Source organism: Anopheles merus, chromosome 3L (assembly GCF_017562075.2).
Source record: "Anopheles merus strain MAF chromosome 3L, AmerM5.1, whole genome shotgun sequence".
NCBI lineage: Eukaryota > Metazoa > Arthropoda > Insecta > Diptera > Culicidae > Anopheles > Anopheles merus.
This window is the reverse complement of record NC_054085.1, coordinates 16,240,908-16,259,624: the sequence shown is the minus strand read 5'-3', so window position 1 is coordinate 16,259,624 and position 18,717 is coordinate 16,240,908. Positions and strand designations below refer to the sequence as shown.

The 18,717-nt window shown below is 45.0% G+C and overlaps 1 protein-coding gene across 2 annotated transcripts in view; it reads left to right on the top strand.

Moving 5' to 3' along the window:
• Window positions 1-952: 952 nt before the first annotated feature.
• The window catches only part of LOC121599033 (zwei Ig domain protein zig-8-like), a 54,504-nt gene continuing 36,739 nt past the window's right edge, over window positions 953-18,717 (top strand). The window contains exons 1-3 of one of the 2 annotated variants that reach the window (XM_041926507.1): window positions 953-1,339; window positions 3,629-3,712; window positions 3,948-4,269. The gene's annotated coding sequence lies outside the window, so the exon portion shown is untranslated. Of the gene's footprint in view, window positions 1,344-3,628; window positions 4,270-18,717 lie in introns of both variants that reach the window. The other variant, XM_041926504.1, reaches the window with a different exon arrangement.

Below are 18,717 nucleotides of genomic sequence, written 5' to 3'. Positions count from 1 at the left end.
GAAACCTTCGACCAGCAGCACGCAAAAACGGCGATGCGGCGAAACGATCATCCACCCCAAAGGATTATGTGCTTTAGCGAGTGTTCTTATTTTGCTCCTTTTGCCTTTCCTTGAACCATCTTCCATGGGGGGCCCAAAACAGGGGGGTTTTCTTTGCAGGTCCGGGAGGTCCCAGGATGTGGACCGTAATAAATCGCCCGGCCTATTGAAATAAATGCAAACATGTTAAAACGGTGATTTACCGTGGCTAAGGCGCGCTGCTGCTGCTGCTGCTGCGTCGCAGTGGCGAAACTACGGCAACTACCAGCTTCCTGTGGCTAGGTCAGGGACGAGCGCTTTGCACCGAAGTGGCAGTGTATGGCAAGGGCCCTTTCCTTCGCAAAAAGAAATAACAAGATAGAGAGAGAGAGCGAGTGAATGAGTAAGACGGCAAAAAACGGAGGATAAAATGCATCGCAAGATGTGGCTCTCGAATTCGGCTCGTTTTCGAGCGGGGGTTTGTAACGCTTTTTTCCAGCCCAAACAGGACCAACCCCAACTCACCTTGGTGGGGCGATGTTTTATGGGAACAATCCAAACAACCCTTAGAAGTGTCCTCTCTCGCAGTTTGAGTAACAATCAAAGAGGGAGAGTAGCAGAGAGCTCGAGCGCATGCGTTTGACAGCTCCACAGTTCACGGAGTGCGAATCTCTAAGAAGCCGCTCGCTCGCTCTCATTTGCTCGCTCGTACACTAGAGCTTCACTCGTGCCTTAGCTGTACCTTTACCAACAGTGAGCGTGCGCTCTCACCACTACTCACCGCTCACGGCTAACCTTGGTGACCGAGCACGCTCTCACCGACCGTTCAACGCCTACTGCACGCGCTCACGGGCTCTCCACGGGCGAGCAGCAGCAGCAACAGCAGCAACGCTGTGCCGAGTGCCGTTTGGGAGCACACAAAAAAGCGAGGCCCCAGCCGAACCCCCAGCGAGCGCCTTAGCGGCAGCGGGGCACCAGGAATTTCTAGGACTCGCGTGTGCGTGTTAGACGAGTGTTGGCAGCCGTACCGTGCGCACAGTGTAGCCCGTGAACCTCCGTAGACACCGTTGGCTCCGTTGCCCCGTTTGGCTCAGCCAGCTTTACCCCAGTTCCCAGTCCGGTGTTTGTCGCGTCCGGATTGCTTGACAAAGAAAAACAACCAGACCACCCGTTTCCGGCTGGTTGCGCAGTGTTGCGTGGTCGTAGTCTGGTGCGAAATTCTGCAATTGTGCAACCCGCTGAGCGGCCATCCAGCATGGGGGTGAAGATGATGTGACCGACCCACGAGCGCCTGGGGGGAGGAGAACGCGAGAGCGACTGGGTGGGTGTGTGTTATATGTGTGTGTGTGTGTGTTTTCTTGTTGTGTTTTTTTCTTTCCTCTGTCTCTGTACCTATTTGCCCTCCAAGGTGCTTGTGCAGCACACGAACACGAACAACAACAGCGGCTGGGAGTCAGGTTTGGAGGTTGACTCGGAATCAGCAGGACGCGAAAGTGCGGTGGCTCCGTGTAGGTGGCCGACCGTGGCGTGCGTGCTTGTCGTGCGTGGGCCTTTTTTTTTTGGCTGTGTGTATGTGTTCTTTCTCATCCCCCATGTTCACTGTGACTGTACGGTCGTAGCCTGACGGCCATCAGTCATTTAAGAGGATTATCATCGAAGGCACGGTCAGCAGCAGTAGCAGCAGCAGCAGCAGCACACAAAAGCCGACGTAATCGAGCGAACGATTTACCACGTATAATTAAACACGTTACGAGGGCTGGCATTGCGGTGTATCTATGCGTCTGTGTGTGTGTGTGTGTGTTGCAGTGTGTTTGTGTGGGGGTGAAAAACAGTGCAAAAGGGAGGTAAAATATGGATTATCTAAAACACGGTATCGCTCAAGGGCAATGTCTGTGTGTGTGTGCGTGTGGCGTTGTGTCATTGGTCACCGGTTGTTGGAAATATTGCCTACCTTTAGGCGCATAGTGTGCTAATGTGTTGTTTACTAAACGCGTTGACAGTGGACAGTGTTGTGTAAATGTTTAGTAATGTTGAATTTCAATTAAAAAACAAAACCCACATTGCAGCTGTTGAAGTGAAATTAATTCCAGTACTTTGTATTATGGTTAAATAGGTTACCAATGTAGGTTACCAAAAAACGACCGTGCGTCTCCATCGACTTTTGCCGGGTGATTTTTTTTCTTTTTTGTTGTTGTTGTTGCAATTCGCTTGCCATTTTCCCAAGCGCACGTAAACTCAAACCCACCCGAAAAGAATCGATCGTGTGAACCAGAAGAGAAAGAGAGAGAGAAAAAGCCCACACAGCAAACAAGTAGAGGAAAAACGGCAAAAAATCAGCCTTTATATTCGTGCCTGCGTGTGTTCATCGCTTTTTTTTCTTGGTTGTGTTTTATACAGTGCGTGCAAAAATAGAAAATCGCTCCAGGGCTTAGCGTGTGCGCAAAGAGCAATCAACTCACTAGCACACACAGACACATGAACACACGCACAGAAACAGGGCAAAACAAAAGAAAACAGTTCACAACAGTTTCTCAGAACGGGGGAAACAAAAAAGGATCCAAAGTAGTGTTTATGCGTGTGCGTGTGTTGGTGCGTGTGTCCGGTTAGCGTGGAATGTGAACGATTTTGGTATGCCCTGCAGGGTAACGCAGGGCATAAAATGCACGTTCGTATGGTGGTGGGAGGGAGGGTTGTTAAACGAATGCAAATAAAATACCAAAATACCCACAGCAACCGCAAACACGAAAAAAAAGGAGAACCGAAACCACCCGCCGCTTTACCAAAGCCAGCCAGGGGAGGAAGACACAATGAAGCCGCACGCTGGCTGGTTGCTGCTGCCGGCAGTCGCGTTGACGTCGGCTGCTGCGATGTAAGATCTACTCCGCAAGGCGCAAGGAATACGAAATCAATCGGTGCCTGCTGGGGACGGCTGGGGCTGGTGTATAGCCGGAGGGGTGGTAGGGGAGCTCAGCAGTTTACGGCATTCAAACGAGAACCACCCGAAACGAACGCGAACAATCCCCCTCCAAAAAAAAAAAAACCGGACCAACATCTCCGACAGCTTCCCTTTCGTAGGGGGTCCTTGGTCCCCCCCCCCCTTCCTCCACCCAATGTGAATGTGCGTTACATAATCTGATCTGATCTTCGCCAAACCAAGAGCATGTCTGGTTGTGTGCGTGAGTGTGTGTGAGTGAGAGAGAGAGAGCGAGTGTAAGTGAGCGAAAAGGCAAAAGACCACGCGGGATGAATATAGGCGCATTTAGCATTACGAGAACCTCCAAAGAGAGAACCATAGAGTGAGACAGAGTACGTGAGAGAGAGAGAGAGAGAGAGAGAGAGAGAGAGAGAGAGAGAGATAGAGAGAGAGAGATAGAGAGAGAGAGAGAGAGTGAGAGAGAAAGGCACTGTTTGGGGCGAAAAAGTGAGATGCTCGTTGCGTGTGTGACGGTGTGTGCGGCATCATCCTTCCGCAGGAGCTTTCGCATACTGACACAGGCCCACTCTATGCGTGTGTTGGTCTGCGAAAGCTGAATACTGTATTATGCTCTTCCTTCGTTCGTTTTTTTTTGCTTACGCTGTTTTCTTGTTTGCTACCCAAACACATCTACAGGAATAGAAAAAGAGTTCCATTTGTGCGACAGAGTGAGTGAGATAAAGCACAACGGTTTCGTCCCATCGGCGCTGTTTCGTTTGTGTGAGTGTAGTGCGTTAGTGTGTGTAGTGATGTGAAAGAAAAAAAAAGTAACGAACCTCTCGGCCAGTACGGCACAGTGCTTGCAAAATTTAGCAGTAAAAAAAAAGTTTAGAAAACCTTAAACAAGGATCCACTAAAAAAATAAAAACACACAACCCGGCCCAGCACGACCCTTCGTTGTGGCGGTGGAAACGACGGGCTAATAAAATCGTGTTTTTCATTCTCCCGCCGGTAGAAAACGGTGCGCGCGTGTGTTTGGATAATTTAAGTGCACCGGCCCAGGCCGCAAAACAGTGACAGTGAAAACGTTCTTGTTGGGCCAGGGCGCGGCAACAAGCGTTCGCTAGCAGCATACCGCAACATACAACATTGCTCCATTCTTCCCATTCTTTGATTGGTGTACGTTGTGCGTCATACTGCAAACTTATATATTAGCACACAGCTATACCAAGCGGATATATCAACATATATGCATATTATCTACCCGGTTTTTGCCAGTTAGCGTTGGAAGCAAGAATAGAAACAAACAAACAACGGCAAATAAAAAACAAAAAAAGGTAATTGAACGAACCATATTGCGAACGTCATTAAATGGATCCGAGTATGTCAAAACGCATGTGAGCGTGTGCGTGGATGGATAATGCTTTTATGCTGTAATCCTTTTTATCATTCTTTTTTTCCTCCTTCTCCTTACGTAATGTCCTGTCCTGCTGGGGTTGAGGGCTTGATTGAAGGCACTTTAAAATGGGACACCGTGCGCCGTCCTGAATTGATATGAATTTTTTACAGCCATTTTATCAAAACGAATTCTTGTCCTTTTTTAATTACGAGTCGCAGCCCCGCAAATCGGGCGCACATTATGGCGCACAAATAAATGGGCCTCGTAAAACAAAATACGCGATTGTTGATTTGCCGGGTGCGGAAAAGGGAAAAAATCCCCGCCGGCAAGCGCAATTTAAGGCTGGCAAGGGTGATTGAAATTTTCACTGTTGCTTTTTTTTTAATTGTAAGTTCTTTCTTCTCATCGACGTAATTCATCATTTTATCTGCCCCAAAAACAGCCAAACCCTTTTAAGCTTTTAGAAATACTCGATTTGTGCTTGGTGCGCAAAAGCTTTTGCAAATTCGGAATGGTGAGATTGGGATAAATGTTTGAAGCGGCGAAGGCTGCACCAGTCCTGCCAGGCCTCAGCGTGCTAATTAATGGGAGCGCTGAATAATTAATGGGAAGACAATGTCAAATTGGTGTTGGTGGCGATTGGGTGGATTCTTGTATTCGCGCGCACCGAGTGAGTAATTTCACTGTAAGTAAAAATGCGACGAGTGACCGAATGAAGAGCAGCAGGCAGGAATTATTAAAATGCGGCCCACAACCATCCGGATAGAAAGGAACATCTTTCTGTGCCGGAAATAATTAAATCCCTGCTCACCCCCACCCCCAAAACCATTCGCTGCCCGGACGAGGCGGATGCTGACGTTATCATTTCCTTGCGGGTATGTTTGTTTCCTGTCGGCTCTCGCTCTCTTTCTCTTTCTTTTTGCCCCTTGTTGGGTGGCATTTTTATTCGAAGAATTACGAATTTAACCTTCTGGGTAGGGGTTGGATTTCGCTTCCATCTTAATTGATGTTTGGGTGCGGTCGTTCCGGGAACCGGTTAGCCGTCGCCGCTCTATGGTTCGCCAATCGTTTGAATTCGTTTCTGGAAGTATCGGTTTTGCCATTCCGCCTGGGAGACGTATTGCCGAGTCTGTCATTTTGTTCACAGCGTATGAGCATATTTGTTTGGCAGTCGGGAAGCCGATTCCGGGAAGCTCGCGGTAGTTGCTATCGATGGAATCATAATTTAGAAGTTGCTCAGACAACCAGACAAGTTTAAGCGATAGATTATGTTCACGATTGGGTGCAACGGGCCGGTATCGGGTTGCTGATTGTTTGTTTGTTAGCATCGTATGAAAGCCAAGGGAACCATTTTCTACGAAGTGGTATTGCAACAGCGTTGCTGGAAATTGTTGTGCAGGACAAATTGCCTTTTATTTGTATTGTTTCGTACATCGAAGGTGTCATCGAAGGTGTTTAATTCACCTAAAGTTGGAGTGAAATCATAATGCGGGCAAAAAAAATCAATCGAAACACTAAAAATAGGTCCTTAGCGTTTAAAACGATACAGAAGTAATTTAAATTGCATACATCTGGGCGCTTTCTTCGAACAATTGAATTTGTGAACACAATAAACAACAAGTTTGTTGCAATGCACAATGGGCATTTGCCGGGATGAAATTCAAAAAATCAACTTTGTAATAGCGCCATTCCAAATAATAGGTTATAATACTAAGGGTTAAACTAAGAAAAATACCAAATATGAGCTCTTTATCTTTTCTGGTTCTCTAGAAAAGACCTTTCAAAGTCGAGATTTGTTAAAAAAACGCAGAAAATTTTTCACTTTTTTGGAAAACTTTGAACCTTTGTAACTTTTTCAAATATAAACCGATTTTGATAAGTTTAGATATTTTAAAAAGGATATTTAGTCAGCTTTAAAATACATTAAAGATTTTGAGTTAAGTTAATTTTATGCAAAAATAAACGATAATAACTGAAGAAACTTCCTAAAAAATTTCATCATTTTAATTTTTGACATGATGCCATTATTGAAGTGGCGTAGAGTGGCGTTGTCTCATATATGTCACATAATAGTGTAATATATATACTATCAATCTGTGAAGAAATATTCTGCGAAAGTTTGCGAACGCGAATTTTATTGAAGTTTTTTCACATCAACTTTTTCTAAAAACAGACACATGCGCAACTAGGCGGCTCCATAGGAGCCTAGTGTAGCGTATTTAGTGTATTCTACAAAACTATATTCTACGTGATTTTAATTTCCATTACGAAGCTGTGTATCTTAATTTCAGCTCATGTACTTATCTAATATGTAAATTTCTATTCTAACCTAACTTTATTATTAAATATAATGAAGCAAATTAGAATCAAATAACTTTTGGTCCTACTCCAGATTATAGACGGATGTAAGGAAAATAATTCTGAAATTATACGCATAACAGGAAAACGTTATGAATGCACCAGCATCTATTGGCGCTTTGGGAGAAGAACTCCCAAAAGTCATGACAAACTAAATATAAGGATATAGGGGAGTATGCTACAAAGAATATTTTACAAGAAAGAAAATGCATCCAGAAGGACATTTTGTATAATGAGCTGTATTCCTCTGATTCGTTAACCAATTCAATATCAGTAGCTACACGCACTAAAACAAAGACAGAGTTTAACTTTACTAATGAAGTAAATACTTTGTTTGTAGCTATCGTTGAACTCTGCTTTTTCGGATAGTTGTAAAACCAAGAACATACAATTTTTAGTTTTGTTACCCCTTCTGAAGGCAGTACAGGACTTGGAAAAGTATAGGATGAATATTCAAAGACTAACAATATGAGCTGCTTTTCATGACGAATTTGGGAACTACTTTATTTCAATGTACCTGCTCTACCGAATTATTTAAATGCCTTTATTCATGTCTCTAGAAATGTGAACAAGACGTCAGAAGCTTGTAATAGCATCCACCTAAGTTGTGTATGTAAAATTTTAATATTTGTACTACCTGTGAGTAAAAGTGATGAAAATTAGCTACAATTGTCCTATACAAAACAGAAAATATTATCTTATTCAAAATTATTATGTTTTGTTCATATATTATAAAACATTACAATATATTTTAATATGGTTTATACTGTTAGAAACAACAAATACAAGAAAAAAAACACACAAAATTAATAAAATTAAGCAAAGGTCCCTTAAAACACTATTTTATGTAGCGCCACCTGGTGGTATGGATGCGAACTACATATAAAATGTTATTTACTATCATAACTCTTTACTACAAACGATAAAAACAAACAATTTCTGCAAAAATAATTTTATCCCGAAATTTGTTCTAAACTGCCCATTGTGCAATGGTCACATTGATTAGGATTTTTGAATGGAAATAAAAATCTTTCCTGGTAAACTCCAAGTTGCATTGTTGAACCGTTGAGGATAACTGCAAGGATAAAATATCATGCTGTGAGTAATGTATCACAAAACGATAACAAGATACATTAAATATAAGATTTATTGATTTTTTTGTTGTGAGAATATGTTACACTAGAATATTTTGCATAATGTTTGTACATTTTATCATAAATTTAAATATGAATAATATTAAATAATTTTGTCTTTTGTTCAAACATTCTGTAGGGATTGTGGGGGATATTACTTAGAAATCGAAATGATGATTTATTCGTATTGAATTACTCTCAAAATGATTACCACATCAATTCCAACCAAAGCACCATGTTCATCGATAGTTACAATTAGTTATAAAACGAGTCCAGTATTACATGATAATTGTGCTTTCAATACCATCATAATCATAACAGCTGAATTGTTCCAATAACAGATTGATACAATTTCAAAGAAAGATGAGAAGCTATTTGGAGCTATTTTCCGCTTGAATAGTTACTCAACCCTTCCATTTGATTCCCAATTATATGATTTGATTTATTTGATCAGAATATTTCTTCGAAGTGATCAAAAGCTTCAACACGCAAACGCAAACTTTAATCAAACAAATATGCTGAAAAATTTATTTTTCTTCTTCTTCTTTTGGCACAACAACCGCTGCCGGAAAAGGTCTTCCTGTACCCACTAGTGAGGTGGGCTTGGCTTTCAATGGCTTTCAATTAAACACCTCCTATTAATGTCACTCAAATGAGCCTCTGCAACACGTGCCAACAAATGTCGGTCGTATCAAAATAATTTGCCGTACAAAAGTAAATACCACAATCAACTTAAAAAAACCTTTACTTTAATTCACTTTACCGCACTATAATCCGTTGAGGATAACTTACAACTGCCCCGGTTTGGAGGAGCTTTTCTCTTTTGAAAAATACCACCACACATCAAACCTTTCCCCTTTCCCGTTGCTAGTTGCACCTGGTTTAAACCAAAGTATGGACAATTTATTGCACCCACCAAAACCACCCAGCTACCGCGGAGGTGCAAAAATAAAACACATAATTCAGCGCCGTGCGCCGTTTGCGGCAGCGCCATTCTGCCTTCTGGTGGAGCTAGGGCGGCGGCGGCGGCCTTTGGCAGGACACACATCTGTTGCTGCGAGCGGGCAATAATATGGCGACGAGGGTGTCATGTTTACACCTTCTTTTATGGTTTGACTGCCACCGTAATGCCGCTTTCTAAGGCACCGCACTACCCGAGCCTACCGCGTACAACCGCTACGACCTTTTATGATACCAATCTGGCTCCGTTGCTTCTCGCTCGCTCTCTTTTTCTGACGGCAGTGGACGAGTTTATGACTACGGAGGTACTTACAAAGAAAAGGGAATGAAGAGGGGAAGGTTATGTTGTTTTATTTTCCCCCCTGTTCCTATGTTTCCCGTGTCCAACACGCGCACTGATAGTTGACACTGGCATTACGCGTGTGCGGGCACTTTAATGTCAATCTCTTGCCTTTGTATTTCCCTCTCGGTGTGGGCTTTTGTGAGACGTGGTTATTTCTAATTATTTCCTCCCTTATTAAGGCTCACCCCCCTCCCCCCTCCCCATTACACGCACCATAATGAAAGTCATTCACACTTACTGTTAGTGAGTGCGTGAACGTACACCGAACCGTCCCACGTTCATCGTTCACGGATTTCCATCGTGTCAGGCTCGTGATTGCTTCGCTCGTTTCGAATCGCAATCGAATTATTCAATTTACTACGATGACATGAGAGCCGGGATGGGTGGAAGATGGAAAGGAAAGGCATGTACTTCCTTCAAACCGTCATTAGAAGTCAGCTCTGGTTCGCACATCAAAACGCACTGCCTGCGTGTTCTTTTTTGTTCTCGCCGCGCTCTTCTGTTACGTTTATTTATTTTATGTCACACCCTGTCAGGAAACATGTCTTCAACAAGTTCGACTCCGTGGTAATCCTCTCGAGGGAGGAAGGAAGGGAGCGGAAGCCTCTGTGGAGAGAGAGAGTTTTTCCGGGTTTTTCACACAGTGACACACACAACAGCTTGACAAGCCTTGCGCCTTTGTGAGTGGCACGTCACAACCGTAAATTCCCCTCGGGGGTAATGATTCTCGACCAGACCGGCGACTTTCCAAGGGATGGGATGGAGGAGGGAAGGCAGTGGCCAATAAACGGGACATCGGGCCTCGGTGTGCCAGTCCAGGGCGTGCAGCGTCATGCGACAAGTGCGTGCGAGCTGTTAGACATTGGGCATTCAAGAGCCCAGGGAACGATGACGAGCAAAACCGGAAGAAGTTTTGCCTTCGTAGATGGAAAAATAATAATCCAAAGCGTGCCTATATGCCGGGGAGGGAAAGGCGATAACCAGCCATTCAGTGTACAGATAAATGTATTTTTTTACACCGCACACTCCGCGCTCCACACTTTGGCTTGACTTTCTCAGCTGTCACCTTGCTAGGCGCAACGAACAACAGCTACACGACAACCTCGTGCTACAAGTCGTTCTGCAATTTAACCAGCGCATAAACATTCCTCTTCTTGCGCTCCTTCCAGCTGCAATTTCCACGTTTCGCTACATTCGCTCACGATTTATGTTGCGCGAACCCATCAGCAAACACCGAGCGAAACGACCATGTCAACGAATCCAAGTGCAGCCGGGCCGGGCATCAAAGGGCCAGACATGGGCCGTAGGGTGAACGAAGGAGTGGAAAGGGACACAAGATGGATGAAATGCATTTGATTGCGCGAGCGTACACGAATCGGGAAGGGCAGTAAAGAGGTGCAGCCTCTCCTTCGGACTGTCCCAACTCATCCGGCACAAGTGGCCACTCGAGCAAGGATCCACTCAAGGCGACACGACACAGAAAACTTTACACAATCCATTCGGGTATCCTCCCTTACCCACCTCTCCCTTACTCCACATAGATTTTTATGGAGTGCACACCGAGCACGATTATGGAGGGTGCTTGTAGCGGGATTTTGCTCCAGATACTTTATTTTCTTCTTGTGTTTTTTCCCTCTCCACCTTTGCGCTCTGCAAGCTCTCGTTTCCCATTTCATCATTTGTTTGAGTGTAAACCATCTCGCAGGGTCACCCCGGGACGGGAATTGTTGGAATGTTTTGACGGCACGGCAGGGGGAAGTGAAGGAAGCTCCCCCGAATAGAGGGAGGGAAATAGAGAAGTACAAAGATTTGTGTTTCGTTTGTGCGCTGCAACACGCGTAAGGATTCGTCGTACGGGATTTTTTTTTCGTCGCGCGCGCGCGCAAGGTGAAATAGTTACCAGCACAACACCTTGAACCGTGACCCTTGACTCAGCTGTGTGTGTGTGTGTGTGTGTGTGTGTGTGTGTGTGTGTGTGTGTGTGTGTGTGTGTGTGTGTTCTGTGTCTGTCTGTATGTTTGTCCTAACGTTCGTATGCTGAATATTGTCTCATAGAGTTATCCTTCCATGAGTACAAGGAAATTTGCGTTTCCAATTTATGTCACCCGGTGATTGAAGCCCACTGCGCTTCCTACTGCGCTACCATCGTTTCGGCGCGTATCATACCAAAATAAAAAGGTAGAAAAAAAATCAAAGTCTGTTTGAGCGCGTGTTACATTTTCCACTTGCTTGCCTTATTTATTTGTCTACTCACAATGATGGTGCTGAAAGCACAAGTACGTCATTAAATGGTAAAAGCAGCAGCAAAAAAAGTAACGCTTTATACGTTTCGACTACGGCAAACATTATAGAAAATAATTTGCTGACACATTTAACCTTTCTGGCAGTTCAAAGTATTTAGCACTTCAAACGGAAGCGTTTGAAGAGTTTTATATTGAAAAGTTGCATTTTATTGCGGCTGACATACCACCATATTCGCCGTAGGATTCTGTTCTGTTTGTTTGTGCCATGTTTTGGTCCGAATTCATGGAATGGTATGTGAAACAGTTTCAAATGAAGCTCTAATTTGTATAAACTGTTTTTATTTAGCCATGCGATAGGTTCTCAGAACGCTTAATATGTAGGGTCAAAAGTTTAGTTACATTAATGTTTATGTTTTGGGAGGGATTTTCATAAAAAAATGTTTTATTAATGCGCTTGGGATGGTACTAGCTAGTGCGGATTATGGGAGTTTTTTCTACACTCAAACGAAGCGTTCAAACTAATATTTACAGTTTGATGAGTTCGTAATCCCAGGTAGTTTGATACCCATTTATAGCTCACGTACAGTTTGATGAGTTCGTAATCCACATTACATCTGCTTCAGAGACTGCTAGCGAGAGTGGAAAAAGTCAAAGGCAGTTGCAGGAAAAGCAATGCAGTAAAGATAGATTTGAATGTATTCAAGCATGAGAGTGATTTTCATTGAAGCTATTCTGATTTATCAAGTGCGTGTTCGGGTGGGATGAAACCTTATGAAAAGTGCGAACCGAAGCGAACGTGCCGGGATAGCAAAACAATGAGTTATGATTACTCTGTAAAAACTGTTGAAAGCAGCTTTAAACCTGTTGTCGCTATGGATGCAGCTATCTGTTTATTTTGAGTCACTTTAACACAGGTTTGCTTTTTTGCAACTGTCGGCCGCGTATTTGGTTCTCGACAGTCAATTGAAAAAATTGATTTGTCTTTTCTCAACTCTAATTCGCAACTGACTTAATGACGCTTATTCTTGAACAGCTGATCCATCTTGACGCTGAGTAACCTTACTTAGCGACCTTTATCGAGCTTTCCCCTAATTGGCCCTATTTTTTCAGCATAGTCAGCTTGTTTCATGTTTGGGATATATATGATCGTCCTTATTTATTTTAAACAGCGCTCTCTTGGGTTTCTTTTGTAAACTATCAGAGCTGTCCTTGACTATAAATATTATGGCTGCTTAACTCTCATGAGGCCGATACCGTGCCAACAACTTTCACAACAAAATAATGGTAACATTCAACGATACATGAGCTTATGTTCTTGAATACACAACCGATGGGCATTTGTAAATCCTTCAGTGTTATTGGCTCTGATTGGTCTATAACTGAACATCTTCAAGAAGTCACTCTGAATCATGAAAAATGCTCTCAAAATACGTTCACAACAGCACTTAAAGAGCCAAATTGAAAAAAAAAACGATTTTGAATGATGATTCTTAGAAGGACAAAAGAGTCATCCTTTAAATAGGAAAGATATCCACATGGGGTTCTTGCGCCACACTTTGTGCACTTTGTTCATCACTAATTTAGGGCGACGATTTTCGAAGAACGGAGGCATTAACCTTAGACCTCTACTGTGACGCTTTAACGATATGGTTTTGGTTGAGAGATTCTCTATGGAGGGTTTAGTGTTGCACATATGAAAGAGATATTGCACATGATGCCTAAGAAAACACAGTTCGTCTATCTGAAAGAGTAAATAATGTACTAAAATCAAGCTCCAACACTACACCAGTAAGTAGTAACGTCCGTTTTGGAATTCAACCCTTAATACACCTACAATATTTAATCAAACTATACGTGTTCTCAAAATTTTAGTTTAATATTATCTTCTTTAACCAATTAAGATTGTCTTTAAGTCATTTCTCAAGACCCCCTTAAATAGATAGTTGTAAATAACTATTAATTCCTTCGACCGAAACCATCAACTAACCTGCCATCCTGCATTACAAACGCCACATAAAGCACGGCGTAAATAACCAATCAAAACATAATATGGTGTGCCCCGGTGTTCCACCACTCGGCAATCGTCCATCTAGCAATCAAACTCAATCACTTGGTAAGCCTACCGAATGCCAGCTGTTTCCCTTTATCTCTTCCTCCTGTCCTTTCCCGTGCCTCACGCTCAAACCACAACGGTTTGATGTACGGTGTGTAACAAACGGCAATCGATTTGGCGAAGCCGGCATCAAAGCACGGAGCTTTCTCGCCCTCGGAGCCTTGAAGCACGGCTCTGCTGCTTGGGCTCGATTGATTTTTCTCATTAACGATGGCAAGAAGTAGAAGCGAAAAGGCTTATTGCCTCCTTTGCGATCCAATTCCACTAAAGCGATACGACACACGTCCATCCCATTCAAATGAGATTACGCTCGTATGCCGGGGCGGTCAAATTGGCAGCCCAACATTGAAAGCTGACACGCGCGCCCGAGAACATCATCATTCAAATGCAGGCTAGGTCAGGCCTCCCCGAGGCCGAGTAGCAGCAGCACCAGCAGCAGTCGAACAACTGCACCACGATGCGGCATCTCAGCCGGCCGGAGAACAAAACTGTTACTAATTGAAAATCCTTTTTCCGTACGTGGTAACGCAGTGACGGGCAGAAGGAACTCGGGAGGCCATGAAGCTTCATTTTTCCCTCCCGAACATACGAAGCGACCCGGTAGTTTTGCTGCTGGTGACGGGTCTATTTTGGTTCCACCACTCAACCCATCGTTAGCTGCTCTCTGCTTTGTTGCTTTTGCCTTACACACACACGTGTGTGTGTGTGTGTATTTTTCGCCGGATTCGGAATGCTTCCTTTTCGCCGAATACCTGACAAGCTTAGCTATGAGCTTTGTGCCAGCGCTCTTCCGGTCGCTGCCTCAAGGTAAAGAGATGAAATTGTTTTCGATCTCCTGCAGCCTACCAACCCCTCCCAACCGGAACACGCACGCGCCCTGAAGGTGAAAGTTGCGCACAAGCGGTTTGGGTACCAGGCTTTCGAAAATGCTCGTACCCCGTACAAATATAGCTTTCGGTGGAAATCGCAAACCTCCCGGGTCGCTGTCGTTCAGGTCGCCCGGGCTATCGTGCCTGCCCTGCCGGTGTGTGATGTGAGGTGACAAAATCTAATAATCTAAAGTTGTACACGAAGGCAAACCACTTCCAAAAACACACTTATACACACACACACCCACGCCACAGGAAAGGATGAAGGCTTGAAAAATCCGTTGACGGCTTATTAAAAATCGATCCATTCCAGGCACGTCTCGGGATTGGCTTTTTAGCAGCAGCACCAGCACCAGCTGAGGTTTGATAGTGTTAGTCCGGATCATGTGAATAGCAACACAAGAACAAGTCCTCGCACAACATCATTCTACAGCACGCCAAGTTCCCAAACACCCTCCCCAAAAACCCCACCCCTCGTTCATGACCTCAAACTCAAAAGGGAAATGTCTTGTCATTGTGGCGAACTGTGCAACCGCGTGCGCGCGTGTTTTGTCGGTTTTCGAGCCGAGCTGCTGAGCTTGATGGGTACGAGCTGCTGACACATTTGTGAAGGCGTCCGTCCGAATACACACATCCACACACACACACACATGTTGTGGGAAGGGTATTGTGAGCGATTGAGGTTGACGGACTCCTTACTAAGCGGGCTTAATTACTCGTGTGGCACTAAACTTCCCCCGACCACGACGCTGTGGCAGACGCGCGAGACGGTCGTCCGTTAGCGTCGTTCCCACACAGATGTAGACAACGACGAGCTTTTGCTCCCTTTCGGACACACCCAAAGACAGCTTTGGGGTGCATTCGCCTGGCAGCTTGGTACACTGAGATGACACACACTCTCTCCCCCCCTTGGGCCCGGGCACATAATTATAGTTGAAGATATTTATGATCCAACTCCAACTGGACATGAGCGCCCTGTCACACAACACACAACAAGGCTTAACACACACACACACACACACACACACACACACACACACACACACACACACACACACACAGCTCATCCTACTTCCGCTCCTCCGCCGCCTCCTTTTACAATCCACTTTGCTTGGGAAGTCATTTCGGAGAGTTCATGACATGACCATTACATTAACGGGAATTGTGGCCGGAAATGTTTGTTGGCCCGCGCCCGCGTCGGAAGTTCGGCATCGTCCAACGGTCCATGTTCTGTCGTGAGTTTGATGGCACTTTCGTCGCCACTTTCGGGCACCATTTTGGGGGATAGCTAAGGAAGGTGGGAGTATTGCGCGCGTGCAAGCGGGAGCCAACAACATTCGCACGCGCGTTTATTGCTGTTTGCCAAACATTGATGTGTTTCGGGAGAGCTTTTTTTTATTATTTTCATTGAAATTGTCATGTTCGGAGGTTACTTCTTTTTTCGGTGTGTTGTGTAGAAAGTTTTGATTCTATTGTAATGTTACTTCGGCGGTTGTTGCTGAAATGGCCACCATGCAAGTTGTGCTGTTGCTGGAAGCGTCCTCCTCTCCTTTTAATGGTGTTTGGCGATGAGAGCGTGCCATAAACACATCCTGTTAAGCGTGCAGCAAGATGGAAGAAAAAAACTTGAACTCAAGGACAAAGAAACAATATCTTTGTCAGCAAAACAAGATTGTTACTGTGTTCAGGGAATGAGTTTGTGCGACAGTGAGCTCGAATTGCAATTAATTGGCGACTTGCTAGATCCTCCAGCGAACGACGCCCAAGCAAATGCACATAATCATAATCGTTTGTTAAATTAATAATGAGTTTCCTGCGCAAAGCCCACGCTTTCCCATTCCCAAATGTTCCCAAGCTCACTGCTTATCTTTGCATCCTGCATGTGATGCCTATTTGCAATGCTCCTGTGCAGAGTATTTGTCTTTCTTTTCCGCCAAAGAACTTTCCCCTAATCTTTTAAAACACATACGCAGCCAACGCCAAACTCTCAAACCTCACTCTACGCTTTCTATCCCGATAAGCCAGGATCCCGGACAGCAGCTACCGCTCTGCTCCGTCACGACAATCATCCTCATCATCTTCCACGCAACGCTCGACAAACGCCTTCCTGGCATAACTTTTAATAAGTTTGTCGGCACTGGCAGCGGGAAAGCACACTCGAAAGCATACTGCAGCGTGCCACCAGAGACAAGTGCAGCTTTCGTAGCGTTTCTGGTGCACCACGTCCTTCTCCCGACCCAAAAACTCTCATCATTACAAGTGCGACCGTCTTGGGACATGCGGGACATGCCCAAGATCTATCCATCTCGGAGCAGAACGGCGGCATGCCTTTGTGTTGCGGGAACTATTTATCGTAAACTGAACGTACTGTTTTCCGCCTTTGTGTTCGAGTGCTCTAGCCCAAACCCACACCCAGCATGGGGAACATAGGGAAAGTTCTCTGCAGTCGATGCGAATGGGGGCATTCACGGGGCTTTCCGGTGCAACATACCGAAGCGGTAGCGCATGCTACCGAAGGCTTGTATTTGCCTTTCCCTTCGGTTGGTTGTTGGTGAGGATGTAAAGATTGCGCTAGCAAGTTGCCTGCACTTCACATGGAGTTGCTAACAAGAGTAAAGTGTATGTGTTTGAGTGATTTCATTCCCGAGCATAAAACTACAGCTCGCAAAACTTCTTTGCTGTTTTTGGGAAACTGACTTGATACTCGTCTGAGCCGATCGTCGCACCACCGAGCATGACTTTTTGCTGCTGATTGGTGTGGTTTTTATGGGCACATCAAACATTAGCTAGCAATGCCGCAGGGGATGGCCCAAAAAAAACCCCTTCCATCTGGCTGTTTTTGTTGCTCCCATGTTGGGTTACTCTCTAAGTAGTGTCTAAGCTTCAACGAAGGGCCCGAGTGGACACGGGCAAAGACAATAAATATAAATTGAGCGAACTCAATCCGTCCGGCTCGTTGCTTGTGTCCAATAAGGAGGAGGGTGAACGGGAAAAAAAAACTCGAAGCATCAAAGTGGAAAGCAGTTAGTTAACAACATTCCGATTAAACTCGGATTACGCCGAGTACCGTCATTTGTTTTCTACCATCGGGCCGAGCGGCTCCTCTTAAAATAGCACGAATAACCCACTCCACGCAATTGTCATGATGCCGGGTCGGCAGGAGAGCAGGAAACGCAAGGCAGCCACAGCAACCGATACCGAGAATCGGGTGAAGGGTGACAAAAAATGACAGGGCTTAAGGTGGGTTAATAAATTGCTCCAAAAGGCATCGTTCCGCGTGGTCGGCAAAATTCGGGCGGGCAAGATAGCGCGCCGGAACTCTTGCCGTAAGAATTGTTTCTCGGAAAAACTTCCCCCAAAAAACCGGAGCCTGTTCCGGCCCATTGAAGGGTTGGGTTTTTTTTGTTGCTGTCGAGGAATGGCCCGTGTTTGGTTTTTCCTTCGTCATCCGCTGCTTCTGGTTCGTTGGTTGGCAGATGCAAATGGATCCTCAATTCTGACCATTTCATGGCCGTAGGGTTCGGCCCCTGGACGATATCTTGCACCATTATTTTTTCCCTCTCTCTCTCTCTCTTCTCTCACTGTAATATCGGTTAAGGGTAAAGTATCTTTTTTGGTTCGTGTCTGTTGCGGACCAAACCCGCACTCAATCTCGCACCTTCGCAAACACACCCGGAGGGCGCTCGTTTACACCCGAGTGTCGCAATTTCCGGGCCCTCGTTTTCGAAATCGATCGTGCCTCAAAACGGCACCAAAAACAAAACTCACAAAGCCAGACACGGTTTGAAGAAGAAGATGACGATGCTGATGGTGCAGGCGTACGGTTTTGACGTATTTGTTCTTCCGGTGCACCGGATACACCGGTTTCAGGTGTGAACCGCTTCTGTGTAAAATTCATTTTTCAATCACCTTTACGCCCTCCCTCGGGGAGGCCGAGCCAGGAGAGCTTTTCACTGCAAGTGATGGCTTCATTTCCTCGGGTACAAATGGCACACAGCTCTCCTATCCTCCATCCGCCCCAGTTATCGAAAGGTTAAAGGGTGTGCACCGATGAGATCCAATGTCCGGGCCCGGTACGTGACAGTCGGATGACACTGCTATTTATAGTGTTTGATGCTGCTGTTGATGTTGTTGCTTCTGGCCGGTCAGTTAATATACTATTCTGGTGGATTTTCTAGTCGCTTCATACACGCTCATAATGCCGCCGCAGGGGGGATATCCTTCATTTTTTCTGTTTTTAGGTTCACGGGGAGTTTTCTTTTTTGCTCCCTTTTCTTTCTCTCACTCCGTCCACGTACGGTTTGGTTAGGTGAAGGACAGTGAGATGGCAAACGATGTAATTCGAGATAAGTTTCATGATTTATTGC